The 26,253-nt window shown below is 41.5% G+C and overlaps 1 protein-coding gene across 3 annotated transcripts in view; it reads right to left on the bottom strand.

The window, feature by feature from the left end:
• ARID5B (AT-rich interaction domain 5B) overlaps window positions 1-26,253 on the bottom strand; it is a gene marked incomplete at its 5' end in the record, with an annotated part of 120,836 nt that overhangs the window by 37,041 nt on the left and 57,542 nt on the right. The window lies entirely within an intron of this gene.

Raw genomic sequence — 26,253 nt, forward strand, 5'->3', positions numbered from 1 at the left:
ATTATTTCTAATCTTCAAGTAAGAGTACTAACTACTCTTTCCAACTTTGGGAAACATCTGGTTTTGGAAATGCTCTGAAATACTGAAATTCCTTACAGCTCCAAGAAATGTTTATATATCCTGTCATTCTTGTCAAAGTTCTTCTAAGAAAGTTAAAAAACCCCCAAAAAACTAAAAAATTACCCCCGAGTCCTGAAATGGATCAAAAAAACCCTTAACAACTAGTTCTGGAAGTTGACAAGTACTGAAATAAGTGATTGATTGTTTCATAAGGGTTACATACCACACATACAAATTAACATGAATCACTTTCAGTTTTGTCCAATTCTTAAGATAAAACAGCTCTGAAATAACACAGTGACTAAACCCTAACTGTGCTGAGCCATACATAGAATGGGATATGGCTCATCATAAAAAATATCAGACTCATCTTTCAATAGTGGTATTAAAATATAAATTATGATGAAATATAGAAATAAAAGATTAAGCAGATGTTCGCTCATTATTACGTGTCCTGCCTGTTTTCAGATTTAAAAATCAGCCTCCGACTACTATGGCAACATTTAAAATGATAAACAATCATTAACTAATGACTGCACCGAAGAAGATAATTTCCTTTAAACCTTTAATTTCTAGGTAACCATTGTTTTAATTACTTAAAGGGATGATTAGAACAATGTCAGAAATCTAAACACCACAAACCTCTTGAGTGCCTTCTAATTGTTTCTAATCTTACATTTGTCACAGTAAGCCAGTGGTTTCAGGACATTTTACATTTTAATTAGTTTGCAAACACAATAAAGGGTGCTAATTTGATTTTATAGTTTGAGTAACGGTGTCATATTTGGTCTGTTCAGAGAAAAAGAAAAGCTGTGGCTTTAAAACCAAAAGTCCAAAAGACACATCCTTTTTCTCTCCCCAGCACTGGCACACACACAAACACATATATATACACATGCACGTTTGTATGTGTGTAAGTCCATATTTGTGTTTATATAAATATATGTTTATCTCCCTATCGCAGTATCTCCACCTATCTCCAGCGAAGCACATTCTGCTTATCGAAAAGTACTGCAGAAAGCAATCCTGAAATTGTCATCTGAGGCTAACATGCAAAATCAAACAAAGAGAGAAAGAAATTATTACCCATTCCAGTCGACAAACATCTGCCTGATTTATATCTGTACTCATGAATGCTACAGCATGTGACTGCACACTACGTCGCTGGAAGTCTCGACTTGGTGTGGATGTCAGTCTTACACAAAATGAACACTAAGAGTATTTGCTCCGTGCTTACAAATCCCCTCCCCCAGCCGCTCCATTACTCATATAAACAGAGACGAGCGACTCGGCGGGAGCGTAGGATGAGCTCCGAGGACTCCAGCGCCGGCTGCCAGACCGCCAGCCCCGGCCACGCCGCCCTGCCTTATTTATAAACCCCGCTCAACCCTCCGCTTTTGATGTCTTCCCGACGCTTACTGGTTTTTGCACACGACCTGGATGGGATGGACAGATCCTTGACCACGGTCAGTCCCAGCACTCACACCTTCTTTAAAAAGGTACTGAAGAAAATAGAAATGTTTCCTCAATTTACTACACCCTGGCACACGCGTTAAAACGTTAATCTTTGAATGAATGGATCCCCCAACCTGGGTCCAGCCAACAGCTGGAGAGAGAGATGCGGTTCAGCTAGGATCAAACATGCTTGCATGTGAATTACTTTTTTCTTTCTTTTTTTTTTTAATAAATAAAGAAACTGGTTCAAGGCTCAATGTTTTCCAAACACACTTGCTATCCTGAGTTTTGGCACTGTATGTTGTATAGCACTATAAAGCACTCCTAATGTTTTGCTAAAAGCTTTAAAAGCAAGAAGGCATTTGTTCCTAAATTCCAGGTATATTGAGCTTGCATATAAACACTGTTTGAATTGGAGCCTTCCACAGCAGAACTGGCACAAACCCGCTATGAAACAGGGTATTTGCGTTCTCCCCATGGCTCAGGAGCTGCAGCCGGGAAGGTCTATCTGCAGCACACGAGGACCGTCCCACATGCGCCACAGTATGACTTTAAACCACTTTAAGCCATTCCAGATCAGCCGCACAACTAACAGGAAAGCAGCAATAGGAATTAGTACCAGGAGAGAAGGCCCTTGCCTCTAGTATCTACTCTGTAAAAGAAAACATGTGAAATAGTTCCAGTCACACTTGAAACAAAGCCATTATTAACATTTGCTCCCTAAGTCATTATAAATAAATGCATTATTGGAAGATTATTTATATTTCAGCTATATCAATTTTGTTCTCTTGAGCTAGGAAATATGACTAGGACCGAAGGAATAATTTACAAGTTACATACTTGTTTTAATTTTTTTCATTTTTTCTTTCATTTATGACATATTCATGAGCACACTGCAGATTTCTTGAATTTGTTATTCATAATTATTTTAAAGCCATTATACAAACATGTTGTGGCTTAGTCCCAGTCAGTTTTCCTGATGACATGGGGTGTTCAGTATGTACTGGACAACTAAGTGAATATCCCATGGTTTTTTCTGCTTTCTGGTGGAGAGGACTTCTGGCATGAGTACCTGAGAATATCTGAAACAACTCAATTTCTTCACGTGTTTGTGCATATGGTTTTCAAATTCATTTTCTGAAAGCATCTGTGGCAGTGAGACCTGATAACTGGTACATTCCCAGAAGGTAAAAACATAAGCAAAGCAAATTAAAGTAAAAAAATCAATAAATACGTACAGAAAAAAGTTTGTATTTATTTGTCACTTCTTTAGTATAAATGCCTGAAACAGGAGTATGAGAGGTAGGACATACTTCCAGTTTAAATACTTTCTTTCCTGTGTATTTGATGTTTGCTTTTGCCAATTTGCGGGTTTTTTTCCCCTTCCCTTCTTTTCTTTTCCCTCCTGATGTATCTGAAACAGGGGAAAACTCAGCTACTGAAATGTCCACTGGCACTCTTGGTGGGCTCCTGGGAACTTTTTTGCCTCTACGTAACTGTGACTCAAAGGATCAATATTAGCACAGCATAGGTGCCCTGTAGACTCGAGGTTTGGGATGTAAATGAGAACATCCCCATGCCTGGGATCAGCAGGTGACAACGCCCCGGGAGAGCAGAGCTGCTGTTCAAGACAGGCAAGCATGAAAGGGCTGTCAGTAGAGACTTACACCTGGTACAACACAAATGGTCCAAACCTCCGAGTTCAGACCTCTGGAAGCAAAAGGGCATTCATCCACTTGAAGCCCACTCACTGGTGCCTTGCTGACTCAAGGAGCCTCTTCTTGACATTACAGCTTATCCCAAGTTTGCTAGTCATCAAAAGGGGCAAGTTCATTTAGAAAATGGCAACGCACAAGAAATTATCTTCCCTGCAAAATCTGCAAATGTGATAGCAATCTAGAGCCCAGCAGGGAAAGCCACTTCACCTGCTGAGTCCTGGCAAACATTTCAGGTATGACCAGGTAAAACAGAGACAGCTGCAAAACGCACACAGTATGAGCTAACACTCCTTGTGTTAGGAGAGCTGGAGGAGCACAAAGTCACGCTTCCCACCTTGGGCTGGTCGTCTTTCCCATACATGTCACCTTTGTGTCTGCTACCTTTATCCATCAACAGGAGTTCAGAGAGATCATTTCAGCACTCCTTGGATGCCAGTTTTATATCAGCATGGTGGTTCCTTGTTTCCCTGATCAGGAGATCCAGCTGGTGTCATTTAAACAAGCCCGTGCCTCAGAGCCCACCAACCCGGCTCGCCTTGCAATGCAACAACCACCGCTTGCAATGCTGCCTACTGCTGCAGAGGATGCTGAGGCTGTAACAAGGAATCAAGCAAGAGTCCAAGATGGACAAAGATCTAATTCAAGTGCAAGCATTTGTAACCATGAAGAACAAAAGGTGTGCTTATTAGCTAGTATGCATGTGGTGTGGACTTTGTTTGTCAACTGACTACTACTTGGTGGTAAAAGTCTTATGCTCCCGATTAAGTGGAAGAGTATGAAATGGATATGTCATGAATATCAACAGTTACACAAGCCATGATGACAACCGTATCTTAACAACTCTTCCCATTCTGGAACACATCTTATTGCCATCTTGGTTATGAATTCTCAGGGAACAGAAAATTATTCACAGGAATCTGCCCAGAGACCGGAATGTTTTCTTGTTTGAAAGGGTCTCTGGGTGTTTTCTGGAAACTGGCAGTCACCCCAAATCACCAGGAGATTCCAGCTTGCTGTTTGACATGAGGGATCAGTATTTCTCGAAAGACCATGAAATGTTAACTTGTGATTGAGTGGGACACAAGGAGGCTGGGCAGGAGAAAAGAGAAAACGGAACAGCTTATGCCTGTGCTGGTGGAGTGAGAGAGGGAGACGGGGAGCCAGAGAGGAGAGAGGCTGGAGGTGTGCCCCCAGCCCGCCCCTCCTGCGCCACGTGGCAGGAGAGGTCTCGTTTCCAATCATACACTTCCCACACCTTCCTAGGCCACGGCTGGCCACCCCACGCTGTGCCAGTCTCCAGCATGCTACAGCAGTAGGGTGCAGGAGGCGGCAGCCACAATCCTCCTGTCGAGCTGTTCCTTCCCCTGCACATGGCCCTCTAGGGTGAGAGGAAGGAGAGAAGTAATGCCCGCAGCTTTTTTGGTTTGGGTAGGGGGAACAACTTTTGCTGGCCACAGCCATGCTGAGCTCCTTCCCAACACCCCTTGGGCTGTCTAGAAACTCCTTCCCTACCTGCAGGAGAGCAAAAGGAGGAGCATACAGCCATGGTCTTCACAAGTGGGGAGTGAAAGGGAAGGTTAGGTGCAAAAGCTGCCACTGCCACCTCCTCTTGTGCAAATCCTTATAAACATGCACACCTGCCTTTAAAAAAAAACAAAAGCATTTCGTTCCTAATGTAATGTAACTGCCCTCAGTCATCTGAAATTAAGATTTAACCACTCTTTTCTTCTTCCTAGATGGGAACTTGCACCTTGCCTCCTCCTCCCCAAACCATGGCTAAGCTCTGCAATGCCAAAACACCAGCAATGCCCTATGTGTTTTTATTACAAACGGACACATCTGAGAGGTTAAATGCAAACCCTGTGTTATGCATGGTACAGGGAGTTAGATTATCTGTAAATGTAGATTGGCAAATCTTTGCTGATTAAAATGTACCCCAAGAAGAAGCTGACCTGGTGATCCTGAAGCCGAAAGCCTGTTCTTGTGAGCTACCTACAGACCACCATAATTGAACAAGGACAATCCAGAGGCACCTGAGGCAGAGAATTAAAGACCAGGTGTCAGAGATAAACTCAGCAGCGGGCTCTGACCCACAAAGCAAGACAGCCACACAGAAAAGAGAGAAGCTCAGGGTTAATGCTGCTTAGACCAGCTAGATGCTTCCTCAAAGCTAGAGGTCCTCTCTGTTGATGAAGCCATGAAACAGTATCATTGCTCAAAAATTACATCTTCCCCTCCAGCACTTTCATCAGCCTGGGCAAGCATCAGGCTGTTGTAGGTGATCAGGAGAGGGCTACGCTGCCCACCCACTCAGAAAATTCACAAGGTTGCGGCCACTGCTCTCCTGCCTCTACCACCCTCATCTCCTCAACTTTCAGGGACTCCATCTGCTCAGCTAGATGTGGGAAACGGGAGCATTTCCAAGCCTCACTGCCTAGTACAACTCCCAGCTCTCGGTTAAACCCAAGGATGGCAAGTTCTATGCAGGGGAAAGAGGAAGCACCTAAGAATGAGATCCATGGGAGCTGCTAAGGTCAGCCATGATTAAACACTACATATGGTGGAAAAGCATAGGGCACCACAAGAAGACAGCACCTCCACCAGTCACCTTCTTTAGCTGCATCCCCAGGAAGGGGAAGTTATTGATGGAGGTACCATCTCCCTGTTATTAAGTCAGCTATCAACTCAGCCTCACTTGAGCCATGTCCATGCAAAGAATGCAATGTACTATATATACACGGCCACCTCTAGATGCACAAGTAAGTCAAGAGACAATGGCTGTGGTTTTGGGGTACTTTACTTTAGCAGGTTAGTTACAGTAGAACTATCTCTTTTTAGGAGTCTGATTATCGGTGGAAGTCCAACTGAGTTTAACCCTCCCCATAACACTGTTCTCTAGATGCACATATTTTGGCTGATGTAAAAGATGTGTTGTTATAGGGAGTGTTAAAAAAAAATAGTGGCCTTCACACAGCTGAGGTCAAGCTATCTTGGCACTTTGTCAAAATCAGTGGTGTAGCCAAGAGTTTTTAATGAGCCTGGAATGCATTACCTCATTTGTCATACCTGGATCACTTACTCATGCTGAGTCCAAAATAACCTTGGACCTTGTTGGCTGCTCAACAAACCATGTAAGTAAACAGTACTATACTCATGCCTAAAACATGTACCTTTTTCTTGCTTGCTCCACATTACTTAGTCTAGAGAACATCTAAGCAATTGTAATGATCAAAGTTCTTGCCTTTTCCAGGTCTCTCTGATCTGCATAACTATTTCCTGATACGACTTTTTATTCTGGATTGCTAGTACTCCTGCTTCTCAGAAACACTTCAAAAGTGGGAGAAAAAAGGAGAAGGAGAAGCAGAAGGAGAAGGAAAAGGCAAAAGCAAAGGTGGCCATCAGCATATTTTGCTGAGGAATGTACAGGGATCACTCCTCAGCATTGCTAATATACTTACAACTTACACAGCCAACCAGATTCTGGCTGCCTGTTGTTTTTGTGACTATGTTTCTGTCCTGTGCAAAGATGAAGGGAAATGAAGGAGCAACGGCATTTTTGCCAACTGCAACAGTATGACAACACAAAAAAACCACCAACTGTGCTTGTAAAAATGTCCAGGGCCATGAGCAAAGAAGGGCCAGTGGAAGAGCTGTGTCTGCATTTAGGGTGGGCCTACACAGTCAGGTGAGCTCTAAACGTGAGAGGTGGGAGTGCACCAGAGGGAGGTAATCACAAAGCTGGAATTAAGATGGAGCACTGGAAGGTGCATGAAGTTAATAAACAGGGATGTACTGTGGTGCTGAATTTAGAACAGAGCGTGCTTGCATGAGTCAAGCTGCAGCACACCTGCTAAATGCATCAACAGTCTCTCCTCCCTTTAGGACACCTTGCAGAATGTCTCCTCGCAGAATCCTTCTGCACTGTGCCAGTCCTTCATAAGTCTTCCAGTTTTTGCACACACGCACGAAAGCTGCGATACCAGCATGCTTTGCCCTAAGCTGCAAAACCATCAGTAGGTACAGAACAGACTAGGAGACTTTCCCTCTCAGGCAGGTGAAAATGGCAGGAACATGTCAGACCACAGAGATATTAACGATTCAGGTGCCAAACAGAAGCGGGAGGTGGCATACGGAGGTGCCTGGTCATCAAAGTCAAGGTGAGAAGAATGGTCCCAGATCTCCAGAACCGACCATGCCTGCTGGCAGGTGGCAAATAGCTGGTTGCTGAGGACACCCCTAAAGCAGCCTGGCAGAAGTTAGCTCTTGGCTGAAAAACATGCTTACATGTTGCACCTTTTAAAACGTAATGAATAGAAAGTTAACAGTTTTAATGGTTTTAACACTTACCCCTCTAGGGGGCTTCTGGCATTCTGCAATATCTGAAAGTTAAGAAAAGCATATTGCTATATTTAAGCACAGTCTCAAAAACTGTTCAAAGGTTAGTTAATCTCGCATACTGTTCTGGAGTCCCAGCTGCTTCCCTGATTTCCTCGTCACCTCCATCTCTTTGTTTTGTCTCCTTCACCTCATTCCCTTTTCTGCACCCTGAGTTCAGGATCTTACATTTCGTTTATTTTTCTTTCACCCCTCAAAGTTTATTTAAAAGCTTCTGCCTTCCTGGAAACAGGGTCTGAGAAGGAGGACCTGGGGATTTTATCGCCCAGGCTCACTGAGCAGAACTGGTGAAAAGAAACAAGTTGCAACCAACCTAGTACTGCATCAAAGGGTCAGAAATTAAAGTGCCTGGAAAATAAAGCAAAAGATCATACTACACTAGAAAAACAGAATCACAGAATCACTAGGTTGGAAAGGACCTTTAAGATCATCAAGTCCAACCATTAATCCAGAACCAAAAAAACCCAGACGTTTGTTTAGGAAACAACAGTATCAACTGAATTTGGGGAAACTCTCTCCAGAATTGTAAGTACACCTGTGAAAGTCAGTGAGGAGCACCTACCAACAACTAAAGCTCTCGCTGAGCTCTGGAGGTCACACAGCTTCTCCACAAACACACACCTCTTGCTCACTCAAGTGGCACATAAAACAATTTGAATGTTAAAACTATTGTTACTAAACTTTCTTCTAAATGCAAACACTTGTTTATTCTGTTCTTTATAGCCGAACATGCCAGACCTGACCTGGAAACTGGAAACTCCAGAGGACAGCAGCGAACAACCTTGCAGGGAACACTAAGGACCCATGCTGCTTTCTAACCCACATGGAGAAAGAGCGAACTTGTGTAGCCATTTCTGAAAGTTTTGTTTTGGAAATGAGATATCCCATGCTCCATGTGGGGAAAATCAATTTGCTACCTCTCTAAAGAAAACATTCCTCATTTGGAAATAAGTGAAACAGACACTTCCTTGTGTGGATTAATGTGGAGACACATGACTTGCTGCAGACTGTTGTTTTGACCCCCCTCCTGACCAGACAATCTCTGAAAAAAGCAAAAAGGTGGTATTTTTCACGGATTACAGTTCAGACTAGCATTGCTTTTAATAGAAAAGTTAAAGGCATTGCAAATACCAGGTTGGCCAATTATGCCAAAAATTTAATGTTTTTCATTTCCATGGAAGATGGGGACAAGATTCAGGAGGACGAGGCTTGGAGTCTCATTTTCTTCATTTCAGTATGATTGGAAGTTAAGACTTTTGCTTGATCTGGGCTTCTTTATGTCCTGCTGACTAATCTCGGTTTTAAAAAAAACGGAAAGAGTTTGGGGTTTTTTGGACAAAATCTATACATGTGTTAGAAATTATAAAGTGCAGTAAATTGAAAAGGGAAGCTGAAGACTTCAGGGAAAAATCTATGCCTGACAAATATGTGACATTCAAATAGACCTTCAAGCAAATTAAAATAATAATAATAAAAAAATCCAGTGTAGGCCTATTACTGGATACAGATGACAGGATTGTTATTAATGATTCAAAAAGAGGCAGAGGTGTTTGGTAAATATTTGTTCCATATTTGCAAAGAAGCCAGATGATATGCTTGCAAAAGAATATAATTAAAACCAGTCAATTGACTTGGTTTTACAGAAACCAGATCTTAAAACAACAGAATAGAAAAACAAACAAAGCACCTTATTTGATACTTTGAAACTGTAAATTTGGTTAGAGAAACTAGCCGCACACATAGAACTTACCTGCATTTCAATAAGACATCTGATTTAATACTAGATAACACTTTGATTAAAAAACAGCACTACATAATTTTATTCAAGCATATATTAAATGGATTAAGAACGGGCTAAATGATAGAGCTAAAAGCAGGCATCAGTGGGGAATTTCCGTCAAGTGAAAATATTTCTGGTGGGATTCCACAGGGGTTGCTCTTAGCCTTGCTAGTATTCAACATTTTCATCAGTGAAATAAATATAAGGTCCCTGACAGTAACATTCACACTGACACCAGGACTGGCACAATGCTAACACTGAGTCATACAAACGAGTAATCAGAAGGAAAAATGGACCAGGCAAACACAATGCTCTTCAGCACAGCTCCAGCATGAAGGACTACAGGTCTCACTGACCAAGCCAAGGGTGACACTTCACAGGCCACCCCCCACTGGAAATTCAACATACCCTGATAGGACGATGCTGTGGTCAAAGGGAGGTCTGCCTTCAAGGAGGAGGTCTGAATAACTCAAGCTGTGCTGGGTTTGAACAAAAATGACTGAGAAGTGACTTCATCAGGTAATATGAGTACCTCAAAGGTGAGAAAAAGCTGGTACTCAGAAGCAAGGAAGCATAACCAGGCATGCCTAGGCACTGCAGTCCACATATATGATCTAATGCCAGTGTAGAGAGGCACGCATATGACCAGCTTTCAGAAGACCTTTCAGGAAAAGCCTGAACCAGACGCAAGCTGGTGTGCACAGTGCCGGAAGAAATGCATGCAATTTGAGAGTCTTTGACATGATATCAGACCGGAGCTCGGTGTCCCGCCTCAACCACGACGAGGGCTGGGTCCAGGCTGCTGCTGGGAGAGCCTTGCCGTTGCGGGCGGCTGCAGCAGCCTGGCTGGCTGCACGGAGGAGGCGTCCAGCTGTCTGGCTGTGGTCCTTGCTCAAACAGCTGTTTCCCTTCTCCTTCAGAAAAAAGGTGGTGAACTGGATGAAAGCATTTGCCGGTAATTTTGGCCGATGAGCCTCTACTTGGGGTTCATACCAGATTAGATGACTCAGAAGTTCTTCTGGTGAGAAACTGCACGAGTATAGGATCAAATACAGTAAAGTACTGTGCTATGCAGGACAAGGAACATGAAGAGCTGTAGCCTTGATTCAGCAAAGTACATGCCTAACTTGTAAAGACCTGGAGCATGCGAAGACCTCTGATGACCTCACTGCGGCTATTCACATCTTTGATGCTGAGCCTGTGTTAAGCATCGAACATGACCAAGCCAGCATGAGACTCTCTGTCACTAATGGGAAAGAAGCATTCAAGCCCTGAACAAAGAAATCGTCATATCTCATCATGAACCATCACATGCTTGGGCAACATCACAGGATCAGACATGGGTTCATCAAGTTTCCCTTTCCCTCAGAAATCTGCAGTCAGTCTCCAGCCTCTAAGCCCTCCGCCCCGAAAGGTCACCTCCTGGGAAGCTGCACCCGGCCAACAGGGGCTTCACTTTCTGTAGGAGGGTCACAGCAATACCCAAGAAGTGCATGTCTGACTTCTCAGAATAGTCTGGGTTAAAAAAAGAAAAAAAAAGTTAAAAAAAAAAAAAAAGAACAAAAGCAAAGCAGCAAAGAGAGGAAAGAGTGAGCAGGCACAAACGGATTATGTAATGGCCAAGACAAAAGCAGAGCAAACACGGCAGCAAGAAGTGAAAATACATGGCAAACACATGCAAGTCAGCCCAGCTCATAAAAGCTCATCAGAACACCCAAGGCAGGCTTCGCATTAGAGGGCTTCAGAAAATAAAAGGCAAGTAAGAGCACACAGCAAATCTTTAGGTGGCTTTCCTAGCAATATTTCCTTTTCTCTCCAGTAACAGCCAGTATTTGTGAAATTGCTGTCTAGCAGAGTCAGCAGTACCCAATGGAGACGTGACCTACATACCTCGGAAATACAATAGATACATAGCCAGTTATATCCACGTAGATAGGCAGATGAGATGGGCTAATTGACTGGTAAGGATGGACACTGTGCATGAATCTAAACAGGCTGAAATTCATGCAAGAAGCATAAAATGGATGGTTTCCCGAGACCTCGCTTTTGGGAATGGCGACAGCACGTAGGAAGCTATGATCATCCAGTTGTGCACAACGTGAAAATGACAATGACATTATTTAAATCTCTTGCTTTTCTGATTTGTAACTGATTATGTAAGAAAAACATTTTTTTAATTGTAAGAATATTATAATTTTCTTTCATGTTTTTCCTTTACACTTTGATTACTGCAAAGTAATCAAAATTTGTTAGGCATAATCAACCTGTATGAAGATATTAGTAAAGTGACACACAGAAATGAAAGAGTAAGCTCCCGCCTTGATGCCTACATCCAGTGGCCACCACAACGAGGACTACAGAATGCATTAGGTGGAGACATGAGCAGCAGCCGTACGTAGCCTAAACCCTGCTCCCATTCGCATCTCTGGGTCATCACCGACTTCACCAGCAGCAGTTGGCAAGGGCCTCGCCAGGCACCCCGTCGCAGCACACGCAGCTGTAAGGAAGTTCAGGAATAACACTGCTTCTGCAGAGAGCTTGGGACAAAGCCCTCACACCCCTGGGGACCTGCAAACACCTGACACAGTGCTTTAACGGTGGGGTACAGAGGTGACGCTGCTTTGCATTGCTGAGCAGAGAAGGGATCTGCACTTTTTCACTGGTAAAACGTAGTGGTGGTAACTCTGGTAACTTTGTCAGGTTGTGTACGGGTAGAAAGAGAATCTGTATAATCACCAAAACACCCCAAAAATGGTGGGTTTAAAGTCCTGGTGGTAAGATCATGTGCCCAGGTTTAAACGAGTGCAAACTCCATGAACTCAGTGTAATCGTCCCAAACATCAACACAAACAGAATTGAGCCCATCTCTGCATTACAGCCCCAATAAATCTCTAGCACTCAGAAAAACCCAAATAAAACCGAGCTGTATTCATCAACTTATCTGAGCAAGGCAGGGTTTAAACTAAATATGGTGTCGGTTGTGCAATATTCTTTCGTAGTCAATACCAGTTCTTCGGAAATTATCTGAGTGAATTAAGTGGAGGGACTATTAAACAATTTACACACTTCCTTGTGTTTCAGATGTCTAATTATAGCCGTGTTTGTCTCTCCCCGCAGAACCGTTGTATACCACATGGTATGCATATTTCAGCATCCAGCATTATTAACTCATGACCGACTGTCAGTTGATCATTATCTAACACATGGGGTCTGCAAAAAAAGCCTTATTTGGGCAAAAGCAGGCTTCTGACCTGCTCCCACTGTATTTTCCCCCAGAAGAACTTCAACTGGATTATTATTCGCTGTCAATGGAAACTCAGAGGTTACATATGTGAAATCTGCAGACAGGAAAATAAATCCTTACCGAGTTTAAACACTTAGTTGATACTAAAACCATCTCCAGCTCGGTTAGTTTAAAGAAAACTCTCAGTTGCCCTCTAGTGTCACCCGGCTGCCATACCAGGCAGCCCGCCCGCTGCTCGCCGCAGCCAAGGTCACAAAATTTAACCTGATTTCATGCGATGAGATTTACTAGACGCGTCATACGTCGTATAAAAGGGCGAGGGGGGATGCCTTTTCCCTCCTGGAAATTTCAGGGCTTGGGCCCCTGGAAGCTCAGAGCTTGCATGATGTTTACTGCCGTAATTGCGGCACATGACACAAGGGTTTTATGAGCGAGAATCTCTGAAATCACTCTGTGTGCTGCACTCCATAAAGTTCATTCATAACTAAAAATAGACTAATGTACAAACTGATTTAGCATTATACTGAAGCTAAGGAACATAGGGAGCCTGCAGAATTCCCTAATATGGAAGAGAAGCTGAGTTTTCAAAAGCAGCAGTTTATTTGTTTCTGAAAATGGACAACATATGTAAAAGATTTAATATACAGAACCAGGTGTATATATAGCATAGATCTTCATATGTGCCCATTTTCATTCTATATAAAGACTTTATACAGCCTGAAACTATAAATTTAATAATAGATTACTAAATTAAGTCTGCACAATCACTTCATAAAAAAAATCATTTCAATTTAAAATACAGCTGTAGGGGTTTGGACAATTTCCTGCATAATAGAGGCCCATCCCTGAAATGTAAATAACACCGGTATTAAAACAAGTCAATCAGGCACATCAGGAAAAAAAAGGTACATGAAAACATAAATGCGTTTTCCAGTCTATCCTAAGTAAGAATGCCAAGCCTTTATTTTCTTCGAATGCTGCTTTGATAAATCACTATTGCTTCAGCAGGCTTTTTTTTTTTTCCAAATGTCCTGTTTTTCCTAAGAGAAATCCAGGGCTGATTAAGCCTTAACATTTTGAATACACCAAACCATGAGCGTTTTGCAATAAGAATTATGCACTTCTTTTCCTGTGTACCGTCAGCATTCTTAAAATATTGTTACTATAAAATTAAACAGCGTACTCTTCAGAAACACAAGACATTGCCTGCTCTTGTTTTTTCAACTGCAATTGTGCAATTTTAAAATTCTCTTCTTTCTCAATGCCTCTTCCCCAAACAAATACCTTTGATAGTTTTAAGATTACAAAAACAAGTTAGACTTCTTTTTTTTAAACTTACAGGCCACCTGTAATATTATTGACTGATTACACAGTAAAAATGACAAACATTACTTTATTTGGTATATATCCCAAGTTAATTATACGGCTTTCTCTTCTTAATTTGACAAGACTGAAATATCACAAGAAGTACATATGGCAATTCAGAAAATATAATCAGGGAAAAGGCGAAATGAACATTTGAAAAGACAAATGATTTGATTTGCATAAGCAGATATTTGTAAGGCACTGGCTTTCTCTACCGTCTGAATCACACCTTCCAGTTGCTCTCGCTCTCACAGCGTAGCTCACAAACGCAGTAATTGCCCTTTCTACCTCAAAGTGTTGCCCTTGTTGGCAACAGGAGGCTTTTGCTGGCAGCACCCAGCGATGCTGTGGGACACTGTGAAGAGGAGACACAGCACAGCAAGGAAGCAGCACGGGGGGTGCCAGGACCCCCTGTCCAGGGACCATGACCCAGTGGCTTCAGCTGCACGCGCTGCCCCAGCATCCCCACTTTTCAGGGGAAGGCTGTCTCTCAGCTTCAGCCTAAGCCAGGGCCCCAAAATACTGAAATTACTACTGAAATAATAAAAGGGGTATTACAGTCCTATTTGACAGGGCTTGGTCAGGGCTATGCTATTTGCTCTATGCTCCTAGTGACCGAACCCTGGCTCTCAACTCACCAGAAGCTTGTAAGGTTTCCAAGCCTGGCTCCCAAGCCAGGGGGACATAACAAGCCCAGCAGTGGGGCACAGGGGCTGGGAAGTAACTTAAATACTGACCCATAAAAGGCCATTGCAAGAGGGATGCAACTGACTGCTGAGCCCAGCATCATCCAGCTGTGTCAGGGCTCACCTGCTCCCAGACCCCTAACTCAGGGGAGGGGTGGGACCCCTGGCAAGCCACTGTCTCCCTTGCCTGCAGACTGGTCTCTTGGGCTGTGCCTTTCTTTAGTTCTGCACAATACCCGATGTGCTTTGTGGGATTAAGCTGCTGGAAGACTGTGGGAGGTTCAGAAAGCTCAAAAAAACTTCTTTTCTCTGCCTCATGAAATACACAGCAAGAACTTTATTGACTAATCCCAGTCAGCCCCCTCCTCCTGATAGCATCTGGAAGGGCTTTCACATTGTACGGGAATCCTTATCTTCATTTCCAATAAAAGGATTGCTCCACTCCCAGATTCACCCACCCTGCCTGCTGCCAGATCTAGGTTTTTCCTAGAAGCCTCACCACCACCCATGACCTGACGCTGCTTTGTTTAGGAAACCTGACAAAGTGACATAAGTGGCCAAATCTTCTGCATATGTAATTTTAAACAGATAAAAGTACACCAAGACAAATCAGCACCTCTCCTGGACTTCCAAGTACACCATTAAGTAGACTTGGACTTCAACTAAAGTGAATATGAAGATTCATTGTCCCAAGAGATAAATATTGACTGAGGAAAAGCAAAGGTCAAATTGGTCAATATTTACTCAAGAAACTCTAAATCTTGGTGCAGTGTAACATACACTCTGAATGTCTTCATCACCTAACTCTAGAGATCTTTCCATTATGACTAAGGATTTAAAAAGTATCATCTTCCCCTCTCTAAAATTCATAGTTTAAAAAAAAGAAACTAACACACACACTGCAAATAGGAAGCTTTCCATGCCTATGGCCTCAGAAAAAGAAGTGTTACTTTGCAAATGCTGTCTGTCCAGCCTGCATGCCAAAACTCAGTAGCCCTGACCTCTGAAGACATGAACAATAAAAACTTTGACTCATCACATGACAGTATTTCAGACTACCATGAACAGGAATTTCTTCTTTGGTAAGGACTAATGCACTCCCTTCTCCCTCTGTCTCAAATATCTGTAAATTAAGGCTGAAATTTTATCTCAGGCTTCTATTTCACATATGGAATTACCCTGAGACAATGTCAATCAAGAGCTTTGGTGGAGTTATAGTCCTATTATTTACTGTGGCAAGTATATTAGTCTTATTATCTATCTAAGGTTTCAAGCTTGCTGCTTGATTTCTGAAGGCTTTCTACCGTGCTATTTTTGTCTGAAGCCACAGCGCTACAGACTCTTCTTTCCACAGAACAGCACTGTTAAAAACAAAAATTCCAGGAAATTTACAAAAGCTGATTTTTCTGAGGATGCATGAGGAAGGAAGACACACAAATCCTCTGGAGTTTCAATGAGGTTATTCTTAAAACTCCCCACGGCACCTTCACATGACCACTCAACGACCAGGAAGGTACCAACCCTCCTATTCCTCTGTTCATTCAAAAGGTTTAGCATGGCAGGTGAACTCCTGTTTCTAACCTTCATCTTCACTAAACAGTCAAACATAGCACAGATTTGTTGCAATCACCATGGAGATCACTTGGTTTCAAATTAGGCACAAACTGTTTGTTTCCTGTGCTATTTTTATTGTGTTTTGAGCCTATAAGGCTCCTCCCACCCTGCCTGTTCTTTATCTTTACTGGCAAATGAGAAAATCTTATTCTATTGGGAAGTTAAATCCTAGCCACCGCCGCTCCTGAACTCAGGGGGCAGATGGCAGTGGTCCCCCTTCTCAATTGCTTCCCCTTGCTGGTTGGCAACCAAAAAGTCTGCACGAGGTCAGACTCCGCAGATGAGTTGACACAGAACATGCAAGTGAAGTCCCTGTCAGATGGAAGGAAAAGGTGAGCCTTGCTCTACACAATTTTGTAGTTAGGCCTACTAGGGATGGAAGAATTAATTTATTCTCTTCAAGAGGGAATAATAGGTAGGCTTCAGTCTCACACCTCCAACAGCATGAATGAACCACCACGAGTGAGAGAAATGGCATTATCCTGGCATCACGAAGAGGGACAGGGATGGGACCGTGTGGCAAAGGGGGGAAAAAGGCGAGCACCTGGCATGAGGAACTGAGGAACAGAAGGATTGAAGCAACGGGGAGCGGGGGAAGCCAAACTTCAGTGCTGGTTGGATTATACGCAGAAAGCAAATAAATCCAGCACCACGAAGCCAGGTGCAAGCGTCTCTCTTCCACCGGCGACATCTGGGCTACTGCAGCCAGAGGCTACTGAGCACCCTCTCGCCATGGAAAGGCTGTCCTGCACCTCCGAAAGCATGGAGTTGTTATTTGACTCCCAAAGATGTGAAGCCTCTAACAGAAGTTCCTTTGGAGGCGCAGAAAAAGACACAAGGACCGATAGTGCTGAATGTAGGTTTCCCACAGCCCAAGTCAATGGGCTCCCTGTGCCAAAAATGCAGCAGGCGGGGATGTGACAGTCCCAAAGATGCATATGCCAAACGCAAGTCTTCCCCACAGTTTTGTGACAGGTACATCGCTTCCTTTAAAACAGCATCAAGTCTCCACTAAAACATCCCTCTGCCTCTGGAATCATATGCAATCCATAATGTGGAACTTAAGTTTACATTCAAAGACCAATTAAAAAAAAAAAAAAATCAATGAAATGCTTTTATGAAACTGGAGATTGATCTGCAGCTTAAAACTTCCAGTAATGTAATATTTTAGAACTTTAATAAATAATTTATCTTGATTGCAAAATAATACCCTGCCATGAAAACAGAGAGCAGAGGTAGGAAACTGTTCAACAAGAATTAAAATGTCACACTTTGCACAGAACGGAGCATTACAATCATTGGTGAAACACATTTTTCAAACTTGTTAACACAAAATTAACAATTACATACATCACTTAATTCTATAAGTGCATATCTCTCGAAGTACCCATTAGCTAACCATGCCTAGTTCAGTTTTAATATACATGCAGGCTTTACAGCACAGAGGGGATGTAACTACGTGAGCGCTGGCACAGTAAACCCTGAAATGGCAAGTGCTATTAAATTGAGATGCAATCACGTTGAAAGGGAAACATTAACAAACAGCAGACAATTGAGAAGAAAATACAGGGCGCTTGTGTTCTAATACATGTGCTTCAAAACCTTATATAACTATTCATTGTCTAGTTCATCTGGCCAGAGGCCCAGTTTGCTCTATGCTATGCTATACTAATTTTATAATAATAAACTGTTACACGAGCTTTATGCAGTCATGCATACGAAGAGGTTGTGGAAGACATTACATTTGATTATCTTCTCAGCAAAAATACCATCTTGAAATTAAACATAGCCTGGTAGAACTACATATGAATTTAAAAAAAATAAAAAGAAAACAAATGCGAGTATATCATTAAAAACAAAACAAAACAAAAAATCCTTTCAAAAAGGCTCTTTTCCTCCGCTGAATATCACCTCCACATTATGCATGACAGATGAATACCACTAATCCCATAATACAATGCAAGAATCTGCATGTTCCCGGACTATGTTTGTTTGAAGACAATCAGTGATTTTTGGAAAAGCATGCTTTTTTTTTTCCCCCTAAATACACCTTCTTTTTGTAAAAACAAGGCAAAATGATTTACAAAGCCAAAAGGAATGCGTGAAATAACTGGGGCTTAAAAACCCTTTATGTTATTTGTTGCTTTAGCATGAACCAACATGAACCACTGAGATGCTTCAGTTAAGTTTTATTTGTACCACAAAACATTTTGTAGGATAGCAGTTGGAAAACATGGTGATGAGAGAGACGGGGCACAAAAGCATTATACAAAAGCATATAACAGCATATACAGATCAGACGCGATCCAGAAAAGTCATTTCATATTCCACACTTGTCTGTGGAATTGTCTGAGAATTTTCTGCTGAACATTATTTCCAGGTTTATCACAGCGGTTCAAAACTGGCTATATTTAGTCACTGACCAGTGCCAGAAAGCACTACCAGACTACAGGATCATGGCATATTTTAAGTTTGATATATCAACCATCAAGGCCAGAAATAAATGCCTTTTATAATCAGAAAGAGTAAAAGCCTCAGACCTCCAAGACACAGAAGAGATTCTTTTCAGCTCTAAGTCATGAAATATCAACCTCAAAAATCACATTATTCTGACTCTGATTGTGCATGTGCTACTTCCCAACCACCCCCTACATGTTAAAATGTTGAAATAAAAATATCTAATCTAAAAAACCCCACTAAAGCTAGTGAACCAATGTTTTATGTGGGGCCCCTGAGGCACTTCCATATGCAAATACTACCACCACATACCAAAAGCAAAGAGTCCGCAGTCAAGTGGCCCTGAAGTTGATGGGTGTAGAGGCAAACCCCCAAAAGCTTTAATGCCAGATTCTGATCTACATCACATCACTGTCAATCCCAAGTAATTGAGTCCTGTGGATTTACATGAGTGGAAAGGAGATCATAATCTTGTTCTTAACCTTTACCTTTGAAGTAGAGATGGTCATAAATCCGATTTTCTATCCAACAGGAAAATGCCAGAATTTTATAATTTTCTTCGAATTGGGGCAGGCAGTCAAAAAGTTCTGAGCAACACTACTGGGCAATGTTCAGGCTCTTTAATTTTAACATGTCTAAAGAAAAGAAACCAACTGAAAACACTTCTACAGATCAAACCTCTTTTGTTTCAAATGGTTTTGATGTTAAATTGCGTCCCACTGAACCATGGGTCCCAGGGCCCTGTGCTTCTGTGCCTCACCATGTTGAGCATGAAGCACCCTGAGCCACTGTGATGGTATGGTCACTGAGGAGACTGGAGCAGCACCAGACCTCGTCCAGAGAAAGGGGTGGGCACAGAACGTGGCCACACTAGCATCGCTGTGGCAGAGTTGTACCCGACAGTGTCAATTCAAAATAATAAAATTCAGTTCTTCCAACCCTACGCCAAACATTTCTTTTCAATCTTTCTGATGGGGAAGAAAAAGAAAAAAAGAAAAAAAAAAAAAAAAAAAGAAAAAAGACCAAAATCCAAACAAACACATAGTGGCTGTGGGCTGTTACTGCAGAAAAGATTTCCATTTCATTCAAATGGCATCTTGCAGTGACAAAAAAAGCATCAAGGACTTGGAAGAGTGAGAAAACCTCCTGTAAGGTAAAAGTTATGCCACAATTAAAATGCAAAATGAGAAGCGGGAACCAGGCAGCCATGCAAGAGAAGGGCTGGAGCCAAGCCCCACACAAGGGGTTTGCCTGGCGCTTAGACCCACACCGGGAAATCTCCACTGAAGGAAGCGGAACTTTACCTTTTCTCTAGCTGCAGGTGGAATACAACACAAGGTGGCAAAACTTTCCTCAGCCATTAAGGAGGGTTTGTTGACTTTCTATAGTTTGTTTTAACCATTGTTATACTGTTTTGGTCTAGAATCCCAAAACTAAGAAAGCCCAACCAACACAGCAACCTCCTGCAACTGCATCGGGCTGCGTTACTCATCTCATCTCTGTACCTGACTGATGGGCAAGTTGCAGCTTGTATTGGCTACTTCAGGATTGTCCAATTTTCATGGATATTCATGATTAGACCCAAACAGTCAGCGCAGCCCTGATGCCTTCTCCAGCTCACCTGAAACAGGAGCTGATGTTTCTGCTCATTCATCTCTGCTTCCTTTGCTCTCCCGAATATTTCTGATGGTTGCTAGGCAACTATTGTTGAATACATGCATGAGGCATTAATTGTCTGAGCACTTTAAAAGAGGAAAATTCTTTAAAACTGAGGACATTGCCATACCAAAAATAGGATATTTCCTTTATGAAGGGCAACACTTGTGGCTGGGAATGTTGATGGCTGCAGTATGTCAGAGGCTAGATGAGTCACCAAGATTACTCACATGCAGCGCAGCACAAAAGAAGCGTCTTAGGAGACCTGACTGTATTATAAAGTTTTATTTTAAATGAAGTGCTTCAGATCTAGTTTTATCTTCTGACTGCTGTCATTGGGATATCACGATCCACATTCTCATTAAATTAATGGTGTTGGGTCCAGCCGCTGTTACAGAGAGTGTTGTAACTTACTGAGTATATCAATTCACTACCTTCTAAACCCAAAATGGCACTGGCAAGTACTCCTCTTTGCTACACTTCAAAGAGATACTGTAGTCTCACTGCTGATCCTAAGTGCTCTGTGCTCCTTACCCGTAAATGTGGATTTCATTTTATAGGGTCTTTTTTTTCCAAAATACATTCCAATGTCATGATCAAGCTCTAAAGACAGTAAACACAGACTTCCATAAATTGACTTAAACTTCTAAACTAAACAACTGCAAGGATTTGCAGCTAGGTAATTTTTGTGTTGTTTTTGTTTTATAACAAACCCATGTCTACCGTAACTAAACATTCACAATGTACATGTATTCATCTTAATTATAGGCTGCCTTTCAAAACTACCAACACCAAAAAAACCCTGAAGAACCATCATTTTTTTGGCAAATCAGTCAAATGATTATGGTTCATTGCAAAATCAGGATGCTATAAAAGAATGAGGGCAACTGTACTGCTAATTTTGAACATGGTATTCTGAGCTAAGAGCTGCTAAAGACCTGGGAATAATCTTTTCCCTGTTTTTCAAGCTTGTGCTCTACCTCTGTGAAAGTATGTAATGGGACACAGGCTCATCTAAGCAAAGTTCAGCTGAGGTTTGTAAGACTTTCAAGATGAAGATGAAGTGACTTATTTAATCAGCAAAGTGAGAAGTAGAATCATCAACACCTACTTAAAGTAAACATGCCACCCCACAGCAAAGAGCTGTTTTCACTGGAAGTTTAACTTTTTCTACTACAGTTGCAAAGCCAGAGTGAAACACAGGAGGGTGATGACAGAGCTGGAAGGTTGCACAGTACCTCTCTGTTGAAATAGCCGCAGCATCTGCGAATGTCACCCATGTTAGCAGAACATTGTTAGCCTTTTCACATATTCACTTACCCCTTCTGTGGGCTGAAACTGCTGATTTCAAATAAATTCCTCCTCTTCTATTACTCACTTGTTGCTAACACCTGCTTTTTAATTAACATGCTCTTTAAAGCTATTACGCAAAAAGGTAAGGTGACTGGAGACGGTCCCCATCAGGGAAGACTCATGAAGTTGATACAGTAAGTCTGTAGATGATCTCGCAGTGTAGCTGTACATTTAAATGAGATGTTATTGAGTTACATTTTTCCATACTTCAACTGAGCAGACAGCCCTTTGTAGAAGTTACTGAAGTGGCCTAAAATGGACCAGATCCAGTTCTCCCCGAGCTGATCTCCCCCTCCAGAGAACAGGCAAGCTTCTTATGAGCCCCCAGAGACGACAGCAGAGGAGCATGCTGCCTGGTCAGTGCTCCGAGACAGGCAACTGCTCATGGTGGGTGGAGACTGGTAAGGAGAACAAAGAGGACATGGGGTATCAACAGCCCCAAAGTGGACCAGTGAAGACATTGGCATTTTTCTCCTAATGCACCAGCTTCCTCTATAACACTGTTCCTTAGCTTCCGATCCACAGAGCAGATGCAAAGCTCTGCCTTGTCTGCTTAAGAGTGTAAGTTTTAGGAAGGTTTGTTTTATTGTATAATGGACACAAGATCCAGCACAATCTAGCCTTTACTGTCCCAGATGCTACAAATTACGTATATTAATACAGTAATGGTTTTTAAAGTCAGAAGGAATTAGTAGGATATTAGCACCTTGTCTACTTTCTTCAAATAAAATGTCAGAGTGACCACTGGATGAAGACAGTATCTCTTGCTTGAGTAAGGATCATGTCTTTTGAAGAGCAGTCTTGATTTAAAAGATTCAAGTAATAAAGAATCTATGTTACTCCTAGCTAAGTTGTTCCCCTGGTTAATTACCCCTCGCTGCTAGATAATTGTGCTTTATTTCCAGCACTAATTTATCTGCTTCCACTTTGAAGCACAGGGTCCTGCTATGTGTCTGTCTGCCAAATTAGAGAGGCCTCTACCATCACAGGTCATCTCCTCAAGGACGTACTAACAGACTGTGATCGGGTCCCTTCTTAGTCTTCTCCTCCATGCACTAAATGGATTGACATTCTTCAATCTTTCACTTGAGTGCAAGTTTTCCATGCCATGAATTGTTTTTTAGGTCCTTCCTTAACCCTGTCCAGTATTTCAATACAACGTGCTAAGCATGGGCATCAGAATTGTGCACAAAGCTGAAAGTGGGTAAAAATCTCTCTAATAAACTCTTCCTGCTCTTCCATGTTCCTCTGCAGCCTGTAGTTCACAATAATACATTTGAGTATTAGCAGTGTAGTTATTCCATGAAATTGTATCACCCTTTTTGCAGAAAGCCATCATCATTTGACTGACTAACCAAAGAATGTTAGCTCTTAGGGGGCTTGATAATGATTTCCTCTAGTGTTATATGCAGCAGTAGTAACACCTCTCTATTTCTTCTCACTATTCCCCTGCTTATTCTCCTAAGAACCAGGTTTGCTCTCCTACTCTAGTCAATTGGTTATCTATCATTACCCTCAAGTAATTTATGGCATTAAGACCAACACAGCAGCCCCGAGGCACACGGAAATGCTTGTCTGATCACTAAAAGACCAAAATACAGCTATATATAATAGCAAGGCCCAAACTTCAGCTGAAATGTAAACTCTCACTGCTACACTGGCCTTTGGTCTGTAATGGACAATAAATCAATTAAAAAACATTACAAAGTCCTAACTGCCAAAGATAAACCTAAAAAAAAAAAGCAGCGCTTTTTTTTTTTTTTAATTTGCCTTCTTATTCAGTACTTATGCATAAAAACAAGGTCCTGTGAAGAAACTACCAGCATCCACTGGCTATCACTGGAAAGATGGAGGCTCACACCATACCGCATTGGTACCTTCTCCAGTGGCCACATGTGAAAAGGGATTGCTGAGGTCTTTTTAGCTGTTTGCATAAACGATAAACTAATTCACATATTGTCCGTGATCTGTTTGATCAGGTTTATGAGGATGCTGACAGGTAATGAGAACTTACTCAAACAGCACTAGTGTTGAGAGATGGAAAAAACCCTCCTCTGGATCACGCTTAACGCCCTCACTTGACTTCAGTGAGAGAAAACTGTATCAATAATTTTAATGCCTTATTTTGCTTCTTTTGCAATTTGACTTAAAAACAAATTCACAAAAACCCAGCCACGTGGAATTTAAATTCTGCAGAAGTCTCACCAACCAGTAATTACTACTGCAGTGTTAAAATTTTAAAAGAAAACAAACCCAAACCCGAACAAAACACTATTTTTCCAATTAATTTTCTTCCTCTGATTTCGCTCCACATTGCATCACCTCCCAATTACTGCGATTTTGCTGAGTGTGCCAGTTTCTTAAAGACACAGCTATAAAATGTATGGACTAATTGTTGAGCAGAACCGAAGAGCTATTAAAACTGCAATAGTACAGCACTTCCAATGGTAGTCTATTATTTCTACATGATTGGTTTTGTACAGTCCAACTCATGCAGTGAAACTCTTAGATAAATTAACTCCTTCGTTTTGACATCAACATCAAAGGGAGAATTAAAGGAGAATGAACATTATTTTCTGCTGCTATTTTAGACATATTGTTCATAACACCCATGCACGTTCCTGGAAAGTTACAAATTATTTAAATTGAGAAAGCCATTTGTTGTTTTATCAAGTCTGTAATACATAAAATTTGGCTCCAGAATTATCTCATTTTCCCATTTCATGTTTCCCTGTCATCTACATGGTAAAGCATGTTTACAGAACTTTTAACTATAATATACAATTCAGTCATTTCTAAACAGCTCTATAAGAGTAAGTCTGAAATGTACACATTTTAAAGATTACTTAGTGAACATCAAACCCTTTCCCAGCTGTTTTAAATTTTGAATTTCCCAATAAATGAATAACATACTAAAAAAGCAAACAAGATCTGACATTATTTAGTCTAAGTTTCTAAAATGGCATAACATCTGTAGCTAAAAACAATTTTGAATAACTATATTTAACTAGAGCAGTATTCTATTATTCATAGCTCATTTTCCTTACAGACTAGGGGACTTAATGTGGTGTTCAAACATTTCAAACATTTCTTTTAATTGTTTAGTCCTTCCAAGAGCCAAACTGCAGCAAAAAGTGTGTGTGGGGGAATCTTCACTCATATCTTTTATATATATTCATGTGACCAACCCATGATCTCAGTTAAGTGCCACAACTGTTCATTAACACACATCACAGCCCCTCAGTCAGCACTGTGAGCTTTGAAACCATGCCAGAAGCTCAACAAATGGCACTTTGACCTTTTCACTACTAACTTCAATCTTTATTAAAATCTCTAAGACGTCAGCTCTGTCTCCCTCTTTCACCATCTTTTATCTGCTCCCGAAATACCTAATATTCATTCATTAAACGGAAAAGTTTGCTACATTCTTACGCAATGATAGATTCTCCTTTCACTTGCAATTGGCTTGTGAAATGCCTTTGATTAAAAAAAAAGAATGAAACATCCCCTCCCCCTGCCAAACAACTCTAAATTCAGATTGCTTACTCAGTTCCAGGGAAATCAAGCATGCCGCCTAATATTAAAAAAATCTCACGGCATCCAGGCAAGTTTAGCTCCATTTTATGTTCCTCCTCCTAAATTCTAACTTTGCAACACGCAAAATGCTCACCCTGCTCTTTGCTTGCTTTTTTAATTTCACGTTTGCATCTTCACATCTTCAGCCTGAGCATTTGTGGGGGGATAGAGACTGATTTTTTGCCCAGCAGGGTTTCCATTCCCTACAATAGAGTCACCAAAACCCATAGTCCCATGGAGAAAAATGTAACTGGAGACAAATAGAGGCTTTGATCATTTTTATGGTGCTCAAACATAGATTGGGGGGCAGAGGAATCATGCCTTTTTTTTTTTTTTTTGCCTGGCAGTAATTAATTAATCACACATTAAGTAAAAAAAAAATCAGAAAAAGTTCACATGAGTAATTTATGTGTTTTCATTCTTTGCAAACCTTCTGGCACACCCTATATGCTTCATTTCTTGCTTTAAATAAGTAAGTACTGGAAAATATGCATAGTATTTGGAACCAAGGGGAATGACATATTGATTTGAAGTTTGCTTTGTGTAAGTTTGTGTTTTCCAGATTTGAAATGAAACTTCAAGGAAACCTAAAACTCGCCTGCAACCTTTAATTTATACCCCCCTTCACCCATGGATTATCTAGAAGGTATAAGCTATTCATTTAAGCGGCACAGTGACGTATCATCATTAGGTGGCTTAGTTGCCTGGGATACTACTATCAGCCTGACCAGTAGGGAACCTGGGAAGCGTGAGCTCGGAAGAGGGGAAAAGTAAACAAAGTAATGAGTAACAGTTACAGCTCCTTAAAATGTGTACATTAACCTCCGTATTGGGAAACTATTTGCTTTTCAGAGGCAGCACCCTCCGACTGAAATAATGACAAATATTTTGGAA

This window comes from Phaethon aethereus, assembly GCF_964289735.1.
Source record: "Phaethon aethereus genome assembly, chromosome: 7".
NCBI lineage: Eukaryota > Metazoa > Chordata > Aves > Phaethontiformes > Phaethontidae > Phaethon > Phaethon aethereus.